The following is a 10,312-nucleotide window of genomic DNA, read 5'->3' on the forward strand; positions in this document are numbered from 1 at the left end:
GAAGGATTACAACAGCCCAAAGGATTAAAGCTAAACCAGTGGTGCTTAGGGAGCTGGCTCCACAGAGAGATTTATGATGGTTTGGTAACTGCAGCCTGCCAGTGGAAATACAGGTTTTAATAGCACATGGAGTAAAACTAATGTTGTACTTCTGCTAGCTGCTGCCTGTGCGTTTGCTGATGTACTGAGTTTCTGAGTTCAGGCCCAGAAAACCTTACTCATCACAGCCCTTAATGCTGCTGTCCTACCACCTGGCTTGATGAATAATTACTGGGATTAATCATCGGAGGGGCCCAGTTCCTTCTTCGAACGTTAGTCTGAAAAATTGCTCTCCTTGTGGAGGCTTTTAAGGGATTTCTCAAGTCTTTCTCTGCCATAACACACAGTGCCTGAAATTCAGTAGCAGCAGCAAACAAAAGGGACAGAAAGAGAGATGGGAGCGTAATTACCGTGCATCAAAATAGAGTGCTTTGGTAACTGTACCTCACAGGTGATGCAGCAACACTTTGATTCCGCCAGGCACTGGGGCTGACAGTCCCCTCTGTCACAGCCACCTCCTCTCCCCAGCTTAATTGCCTTGCAATTAGTTGTTGGGTGAAAAAAGTAATCACTAATGGTTAATTGCTCCTCCCTGAAATATCCATCTCTGGAACTGACATGGAGAATGGTCTTAGTGCTTCTGTCCATAGCATCATTTAGCAGAGAAAATACAGTGAGTTTTGTTGGAAATGTCAGGGGAAGCTGCCAGCTGTCCTCCTGGGCTTGGATGGCCATCGGATCGATTTTCATTACAATGGGGCACAAATCATCTGATTTGCACAGGCAACAATGAGAAACCATTCCTGGCCTGCAAGAGATGCTGTATCACATAGAGAGCTGTGGAGAAGCAGAAGCAGATCTCATTTGGTTAGAAGCAATGGAGAGGAGGAGTGATGCTGGGCCCTGGCTGGCAGTGAGGCTCCTGGCTTTTTGGGTGAAAGTGGGGTTGGGAATTTTACTGACCCTCCTCCCTTCTGGTTTTTACACCCATGGTCTCCACTAAATCTGTGCCCCTTCATGATCACCACTCACAGACTCACCCCTTTGTTCAACGCCTGCTTTGGCCCAGGAGGAGACTGAGGATCTCTCTGACCTCCCTGCCAAATGATAGGTTGTCATAAGCTCAGTCTGTCAGGAACAAAGCTTTGGATCTTTCCCAATTGGGTATATTTTCCAAAATACACCTCTGTTTTATCTGTCATCCAGAAATATTGGGGTTCAACTTCCTCGCAGATCTCCAAACGCAGCTTATTTCTAATTCTAGGAGCCTCCTTGTTGTAGTTCCATGCCTTCTCAATACAACTTTCCCCTTTCTCTCAGTGGTGGGTGGCTCTTTGTGTTTGGTGCTGTTTTCCATTTCTGGGGAAGGTAGAAGTGAGTTGGTTGGAGTCATATATATATGTGTGTGTGTGTGTTTTTACATATATGTAAATAGTGTGTATATATAAGGTAAGCTTTAGAAGGCTGGATATGAACATTGAATGTACTTTGACCTGGTGGTGATGGATTGATGGTTGGACTTAATCTTAGAGGTCATTTCTAGTCTTTATGATTCTGCATCTCTGTGCTTTCATTTCACACTTTACAGCTGTTTCTCTCTTCTGTATGTGGAGCATTGCTGAGCATACTCGCGGCTGTAATCAAACTATGTCTGTTAAAAGAAATGACACAAGAAAATCATGTGTGTGATTCTAAGATCTCCTGGTCATTTGGGGATAATTTGTACAAAGACTTTTACCAACCGCATATAGAAGACTCACTCTGTGGAAGTTATGGAGACACGGCCATCGCATCAGTGCAGTTCCATGATTTACAAGATGAAATGCTCATTCTGGGGAACGTGCCATAATTTTTAATAAAAACAATTATGAAATGGAGTTGCTGCCAAGCAAAGCATTACCAGGGCTGCCAGGAAGTCTTCTGGGGTGCCAGCCCAAAAGAAAACCAGGCAGGGTTTAAGTGTGGCTGGTAAGGATGGTTGCTTCAGCTCTCTGGTGGATTTGCACAGGAATTCCAGCAGATTGGGGTACTTTTTCACTGAATTTGAAAATTTCCAATGGGGGAAAAAAGAAATCCGTCCGAAAACTTCCAGCCTTGTACTACTCTACTTTCCACAGCAGCTGTGGGCATCTCCTCCTCTGCATGTTTCGAGGTAAGAAAGGAAAAGAACATTTTCTATGCAGGACTCTGCAATTCACAAATGGTAGTGACAAACCTGATCTGGGGACAGGAAAAACAATGATGTGCGTGGCTATCATGGCTTTCCCCCCGGCGCTCTTTATTTTCTGCTCTAATGCGGACCCATCGTCATACCTGGTATGGGGAGAAATCTCCAGTGCCAGCCTCTTGCACTTGAGGATATCCAGAGAAATAAAACCAGGCTCCTACAGCACAGGAAGTACGTCAGCATTTTTCAAATCTGCAACAAGTGCAGTGCAGCAGCTCAGGCCCAGCCCTCAAGCAGCGGCAGCTGGACACCAAATGGCCTCAAACCAAGTCTTGCCCAATGCTTTCTTCTGCTCAGAGCTCTCGCTGTGCATGTCAAACACGTTTCTTCTATAGAGAGTCAAGCAGAGTTGGCAGCAAGAAACCCTGCCATCAGTTTCTGAGATTACCAGTGGCCGCTCTGCCCCGTGTGCTGGCTTTTTTATCTCCCTTCCCAAAGCACCACTGAAGCTGTGTTGTCAAATGACTGATTGAGTCCAGCATGCTTATGTGATAAGCTACCTGGCCCCTGTTCTATCTTGACAGCTTATGTTACACAACATGATTTTTTTCCCCTCTGCATCTTGAAAAGGAAGATCAGTGTTGAAGAGAATTTTAAATTGGCTCACGCTGCAGTGTAAATTTCATTACCTACATATTGATCCTCAAGGTGCATAGTAATTCTCTGCCTAACGTTACTGGAATTTTTTGCATCTTTTCTAGGAACTAAGTATTGATCCCTGGAAAATGAGCAACAATTAAAATAAAATATAGATAACTACAATCCCAGTGGTCACATTGAAGGGGGAAATGCTTCATTCACACCTCCTAAGAGCATTCGGAACATGAGTGGAGGGCAGATTTCTTCCTTCATCTCTGATAAATGGTATCCATAAAGTAATGGCTTTTAAACTTCCTAGGATTAGTCTACAGTCAAATTATTCTTGTGTGACCAAACCAGCTGTAAGATGAAGTGCTCTTTCCTATCGTGTGAAGCCACTTTCACTACTTAAAAGTTGTTCTTCTGTATTCCAGCCTCAATCTGTTACCTAGTAATTTAATCTTAAATGAAGTATGGGAAATAGAAACCATTGTAGAGTCCGTATTTAGATAAAAACAGGATATGCTATAAATGACACCAACACAACTCCATACACCAATATGCCCTTAAACTTCTTGACTGTGCAAAACCATATCTAATTGTTGGACAGACCTTCAGATTTTTAACTTTGAGGTTTTGACTGGGAAAAAAAACCTTCACTTTGGCATCTGAACATGAATGAACATTTGAACGTGTTATTCCACCTGACTGTGAGAGGTTGCAGAGGCTGTCATAGCTCCTGCACAGCCACCCACCTTGGGTATAAATGGAGCCTGGATCACATCCGTCCTCATAGATGAGGGACACCATTGCAAATTTCCCACCAATGGGAGCTCAATCTCAGCCTACAGAGGTAGAAGAAGATCCAGCTATGGATCTGGCCTCCTAATATCCAGAACATTGTTTTTCTATGTTTTGTGCCAAGTTTCTCCTTGGCTCTATTGCATCCATGTGAGAGATCAATGATGTCTAAGATGTTCATGGTACTATGTAAATATTTATCCTATAGAATCAATGTTTTCAAAATAGTGTTTCTGAGGTTTCTAGCTTACTTCTGAGAGATCCACGAAGAGTAACTGCAACTAATGCTCCTTGTCAGTTGGCTTAAATTCCTCAGCTGGGAAACGCTTAGGGGGGCCACAAATCCAAAAAGGTTCAAAATCAAGGCAGTCAATGGACAGATAATGTCAGTCAGTCAGATACTGTTTGTGCCTGACAGAAGAAATATCAGTAGCTGGCATGACTGATGAGCAGTGAAGGAAACTTCACCCACAAACAAAAGTAAATAGATGGGGTTTGAAAGCTCAGTGTTACATTCATTTTGTGACTTCTTATTTTCTTCTTTATAAGAGCTGATTTAGTTTTACTTCTCTGCACAGTCCTTTGCTCCAAGAACCCGTCATAATGACTAAATACTAAGTGGCCTTTATGGCAGCGCTATTAATAAGGGTGCCCTGCCAGTCACTGTGGGCACCTGAATGGAGCTCCAGTGAACTGCCACCAAGGGGAATGTAGAAACAATAGATTGTGCAGTGTTTTTTGGCTACAACCTGGTCCTTTGAGTTCTGCCAGGCTATAAATATACATAGCTTAATTTACATATTTATTGCATTCATATTTACTAGGTTGAAAGTACTTCAGGTCTCTCACATACTGTGGTCAAAATGCCAGCAAGGTCATTCTAAACAATACAGAAATTCACAAATCTGTTTCCTAGTGACATAAACACATTGGTTTGAAAGCAAAGAAACAAAGGCAAGAGAAAGCAATACGTGGCCCTGTTGTGAGTACCACTGGGGAGGACTTGAAGGGGTTTTGTGAATGCATCATATCATTAATAGACACAATATTGATGGATACATCTCCATTGCTGTTACTGGAACAACATGACCTGGATTAGCTCATGGAATAGGAGATGGGATCACGTTGAAGAGCACCCTGCTGCCTCAAGTAAGTGTTAAGAAAGGCATAGTGCAGAAAGGACAGAAAAGCATGCAAGACCAAATGTACATAACTGTCATTTTAAATGTGCCTGTTTCAGGAACTCAAGGTCCTATTTCCAATGATGCTGAAGGACAAAAAGGATCTCAAGGCATTGCCCAAGGCCTTATATCTCTGCCATTGTGGAACTGTGTTCTGATACTTCCAAAAATCCATCTGGAACCTACTTGTATTTTTAGCTGCCTTTGGTCCAATACAGGATTTTGGGGACTGTAAGACACAACCACGCTGTGATAACAGCTAGATTCTTTATGACTCTGCCATGCGGCATGACAAACCCAAGTGCACGCTGGCGTGTTTAACAAGGACAAGATAAAGAGTGCCAGCACGAGTTATGTTGGGAAGGAATGATGCAAGGTTTTGTTGCTGCTTTGCTTTCACACCTTCCAGCCTTTTGACCAAGCTGTGCCACAAAAATGTGAGAAACATGTCATTCGCTGGAGGGGTGAGGAAATACTGCTATTCTGAGCAAGAAAGAATAAAGTCAGTCACTGAGCCAATATGTAGATCGCTGAAGAGTTTACATATTGTCATCAAGTCTGGGTGCCAGGGCCTGATGTCTTTGGTGGCACATCAGCAACCTAATTAGCAACTTGAAGTCATCTCAGAATTGAAATTATTTGACACTCTCTAAAAGGCTGATACTTGACATCTGCTTTGAAAGGTTATGAGGCATCTCAAAAAATGCTTTTGCAAACAAAGGAACTCAGTACATCCACCACAGCCTACAAAAGACCCCACTGTGATCCTGGAGGTGCTGGGATTCCCAGGAACACCTGCAGCAAAGCAGAGTTTGGCCATTCATCCTCCAAGGACGTTGAACATGCTGCCACCTTGGCCTTAATGGCAGGAAACAGCATTTCTAATGTCTTCTCAACTCTGAAGTCAAAGGATCAGTGGGCATGAGAAAACAGAAGAGCACCAGTCCTGATGCGACTCAGTTTCTCAGGGACAGAAGTATGGTTTGGTATCTGATGCCACTGAGACACAGAAAAATATGCCAAGCATTGGAGCACTTTACAACAGTTATGAATGATAAGTCACTCTGCTTGGCAGCCATAACGGAGCAGTGAGGTCATGCCAGTGAGCACCAGTTCACTTTAACCAGATAATCTTTTCCTTCGGAAAACTAAAGCATTAATGGTGATCTGCTTTGGTGTGCAGGTGGTTTTACCACACTGCAGTATATGGAAAAAGCCATATCTTCAATGTCATTGCTGATTTTGTGCCCAATAGTGTTCTGGAGAGCTTTGGTGAGGCAAAGACCTCAGAATTTTGCCTCAAGTCAATTGCCCTGCCAAGGGCTACAAAGGTGAGTGTGGAGGTCTGTCTAATCCAGTATCCCTATCTTCACCATGGCCAAAATCAGAAGATGCAGAAGCATTTTTTCATTGTACTTGTACATCAACAAACTCTGATCCTGGAAAAATAACAGGAGACATCTATTAAAAGCTGGGGGCTTTCCAGTAATAACTCCCATAAACCTATCACACCCATTGAAATCAACTAGGCATGCCATTTATTTGGTGTTTTGATAAATTATAGCTCTGGGGTGCACCCAGGGCCAGATTTTTAAAGCTGTTCAGCTGTTTAACTCTCATTGATTTCAGCATAATTGATTTCAGTGGGAGTTAGGTGCCTGCACTGCTCCGCACTCTGGGCCAGTCCCTTCTATGGTAACTGCACCAATTAGGCAGGAGAGCAATTTATCCAGGGCCCCATTAAATAGAATCAATGGTGCCCAATTACATCTAAATTAGCAGTTCAGTTACTCTGATGGTTGAACAGGCAGCATGGCTGCTGCCATCCACTGCCACCATGAATGACACAGGGAATCTCTTCCATTGTGTCCCACTTACAGCAAGAGTCACCCAGGAGTAACATCCTGCCTCCTCACTCAACCCATGATGTTTTTCATCCTCCCACCAGGTCATTCTGACATTGCAACAGACTAATGGTGTAATGGATACTAGGAAGGAAAGCAAGCTGAATCCAAATCTAAATGAGTGGGGCTTACATAATTAGAGGGTGAGAGAAAGAGAGACTGGAATCAGAGACAAAGTCTTTTCAAGGTTTCCAAGGCAGCAAGTGGCTGCTTCTCGTACAGCATGCACCACAATTGTGTTTTCAATTCCACAGCATCAGTTTTCTCTACGACGAGGAGAAAAAACCCACTCTTTTGAAATGCGAGTACCTTTGAAATAATATAGAGAAGGTCTGCGACATTATGCTCCACATGAGTAGTTGTGGTGATATCTTCATTTATTCGATATCATCTCCTGGCGTTCCATTCCATTTGCAGGCGAGTCATTTGTAATGTTACGTGCAGGAGATTCTGGTGTCGTGATCTTTCACTTTTGCCCTGCATCTAATACTGAGGATCATTCAGCCACGATGAAACCAGCTGGAGGAAATTCTCTCCTTCAAGACACGAAGGCCAATGACGGTATGAAGGATGCGGGGCTGCTTTGTCATTTATTGCTCCATATTCCATATGTTTGTCTGATTGGTGTAGGGCAAGGCCTATTTATTAATACAACAGCTCATGTGAATTGCAGGCAGCTGTCAGCAAAAAATAAAAGCATCCAGGAAGGCAATGCAGTGAGTGAGCAGAATAGCCTTAAGGGAACTTCTGGGATGCTGCAAAACCTGACGAGGACGGTCGGGCTGAGGGCTCAGCCTTCCCCAGCATTGTGCTTCAGGAGATAGCTGTAAGAGAAGGGGAAAAAAGACCATTTCTGACAAAGGCAGACAATTTCTGTTAAGCTATCAGAACAATACCAACAGGTAAAGTGGGTGAAGAAGCTAACTCTAGGAAATACATGAACATTCCCCCAGACAGATGGATCGTTCTATATAGGTCAAACTTTTGTTTTCTGCCAGCCCTCTTTCTCACTCCTAGGATGATGCCAGCTGCACTACACAGTACTGCTGCTCCCTCGCTCTTGAAAGAAAGCTTTTTCCAGGTGCCAAATCCAATCAGAACAATGTAGGTAGCTCAGCTGATGACAGGGAACCGGAGCCAACATGCTGGGAGCAGTAAAATGCACAGGCAGCTTCAGGAGTCTGCACCACCAGAAGACAGAGCAGCACCAGGACATTCCTCCCAGCTCAAGCAACCTTCAGTATCCTCAAGAGTGCCCGAAAAACAAAAATGCAGACTAAAGCCATTTTCTTTTGAGATCAGCCTTTAATGAGGCTCCTTGTTACCCACAACCTTGCTGCAGAATAAATGAGCCAGTTAATGCACTGCAGGTAGATCAGTGCACCATTGTGCTACGATTCAGTAGTTCATGCTTACTACTCTTAAGGAAAAATATGAATAAATCATTTAGCAAGATTTCGTTCCCTTACTCTTTGCAAAGCCTACAAATTAGTTCCTCAATGGGCTTTTGTTCTAGCACTTAACCTGAGCTTTTCAGCTGAACCACTGCTCATTTCTCAGTTCTTGTCTTATTCTGCAAGAAAATAGCTTTACATTATGCTGCCTTCAGTGACTTCTGCCTCTGCCCCTGGTATGGCTGCACCAGACAGGTCAGAATAAAAAACCAAACATGTATTTGGATGAGATCTCTAATACCACAGTGGTTAATTTTATCAGAAAAAAACTCTTGGCTCTTCACAGGACCATGAGCAAGCACCACTACTAAGGTATTTCCCTCAAGATAGCTTTCACCAAGGCCGGAGAATATATAAAAAGTGGCTCACTTCTTCTAAAAGAAAGAGGGAAATTAAAGTATTTACAACTTCACTTCCCTCCTCCAGTCTATTTCTTCTCTCTACTCTTCTTTACATAGTTGTTTGCTATTCACTATTGAGTCCAACCAATCTCTTTTATAATGTGCTGATCTTGATAGTTGTGGGAAGGAGGGCACAGAGACTAATGAAGTAATTACTTCCAGCCTTTTACTTCTAGAATCTGGCAGTTAGGAAAAGCTTCAGTAGTATTTTTCCATGTGATGTAGAAAAAAAAAAACTAAAAAAGAAGTGGTGTTAGTTGGCCAAAAGCTTAGTGACTGAAGAAATTGGCTCCAAATATCCATACCTCAGGGCGAAATCTGGCTTTCTCCATCCTGGTTAGTTGAGGTTTTCACACACTAAGCTGTAAAATCGCTAAGCAGAGGATTAGGGTTGTGGTTTCTTACTATGTATGACACATAAGGGCACCTTCTTGCCATGGCAGGGAGGTAGAGTTATAGCTAGGAGATACGTAAAAGTGAAATTACAGCAGAAAGAATAAGGGTGGAGAGAAAAGGCTTTGCTCATCAGCAAGCATTACTGAGGTACCAGGTGGGAAAAATGGCAGACTCTTGAATATTGCCTGTTGTCACAGATCTGGTGCTTCAAGTAAGTTTTGGGCTAGAAGCAAAAGGAGGCTGGGAGTGCCAGCGTTCCTCAGCTTTTAGTATATTGTGCTTTTTTTGTTGTAGAATTTCCCATTTCTTGTCTTTCTGTCATTACCAAATTTCTCCATTTCTGAAGTAGTTGCTTCTACCCCATCCCCCATAGGATAGTGCTCTCCTGAACCATAACTCCCCGTGGTTAGTTCTTCCTGAGACCAGACTCTTGGTGCATGTAATGAGCTGTGTCACAAAGCAAGAATGACGCCAGGTCCAGAAACCTCTGAACGAGACTTCAGCCCAGGTTAGTGCTTTTATTTTTACTATTAAGTATGACTAATCTCCAGTGCCTCCAACAGAGAAAGGAGTGTCCTAGCCAAGAGTTTTAATACTTCCCAAAGGCCTTTTTCAGTTGATTCAGGCTGGCTAATAAGCCCATAGCTTGTGCACAAGCTTTAAAACATCTGCTCTAAGTGCACCCTTTTAGCCCTTTGAGTTTGGCTGTACACGTGCTATTTTTGGCTGTGCTGGTGACTGACATGTTGTCCTGCTGACTGTGTTATTTCACATCCTGGAAGCACTGCGGGCTGAGAGCTACAGGAATCTCAGTTTGGGAAAAAACTCACATTCCTTCTTTAAATCTCCACAATCTGAGCGCATCCCAGCAACAGTCACCCAAGGGTGACAAGAGGGGAGAGAAGTGAAGTGAGTCTTGTAAAGCATTAATACCTAATAAATGAATAGTGCAGCAGACAGAACTTGATCGGCTGGAATCTGAAATATTGGTGTGGAAGAGGAGTATTTATAGACAGGGGCTGCTCCAGCCCTGTTTAAAAATACTGGCAGAAGTTTGAGGGAGAACTCAGATTACTGTGTAGGGTGGAAATGGCCAACCTGCAGCGTAACATTTGCACTTCTCTGGAAAGCTTTGGGATTTCAAGCAGCCTGCGGCAAAGCGCACAGCACACACTTGGTGCCTGCCCATGTGTCCAGCCCTCTCTGCTGGGTAGGATGGCTGCCAGCAGTCGTGTATGTGTGATATGTGTTTGGGTAAAGCATTACTGGAAAGGGAGCTCATGCAAACTCCTCTTTGCTGAGGTCACCTGAAAAATTTCCACTCGCAGCT

General features: G+C 43.4%; 1 long non-coding RNA gene across 1 annotated transcript; it reads right to left on the bottom strand.

Moving 5' to 3' along the window:
• Positions 1-7,347: 7,347 nt before the first annotated feature.
• On the bottom strand, positions 7,348-9,415 carry LOC121111581. Its single transcript, XR_005862615.1, has 2 exons — positions 8,892-9,415; positions 7,348-7,555 (listed from the first exon to the last, which is right to left on the bottom strand). It is a non-coding gene; the product is annotated as an uncharacterized LOC121111581 (long non-coding RNA).
• Positions 9,416-10,312: the final 897 nt, after the last annotated feature.

This window comes from Gallus gallus, chromosome 10, assembly GCF_016699485.2.
Source record: "Gallus gallus isolate bGalGal1 chromosome 10, bGalGal1.mat.broiler.GRCg7b, whole genome shotgun sequence".
In the NCBI taxonomy this organism is placed as follows: Eukaryota; Metazoa; Chordata; class Aves; order Galliformes; family Phasianidae; genus Gallus; species Gallus gallus.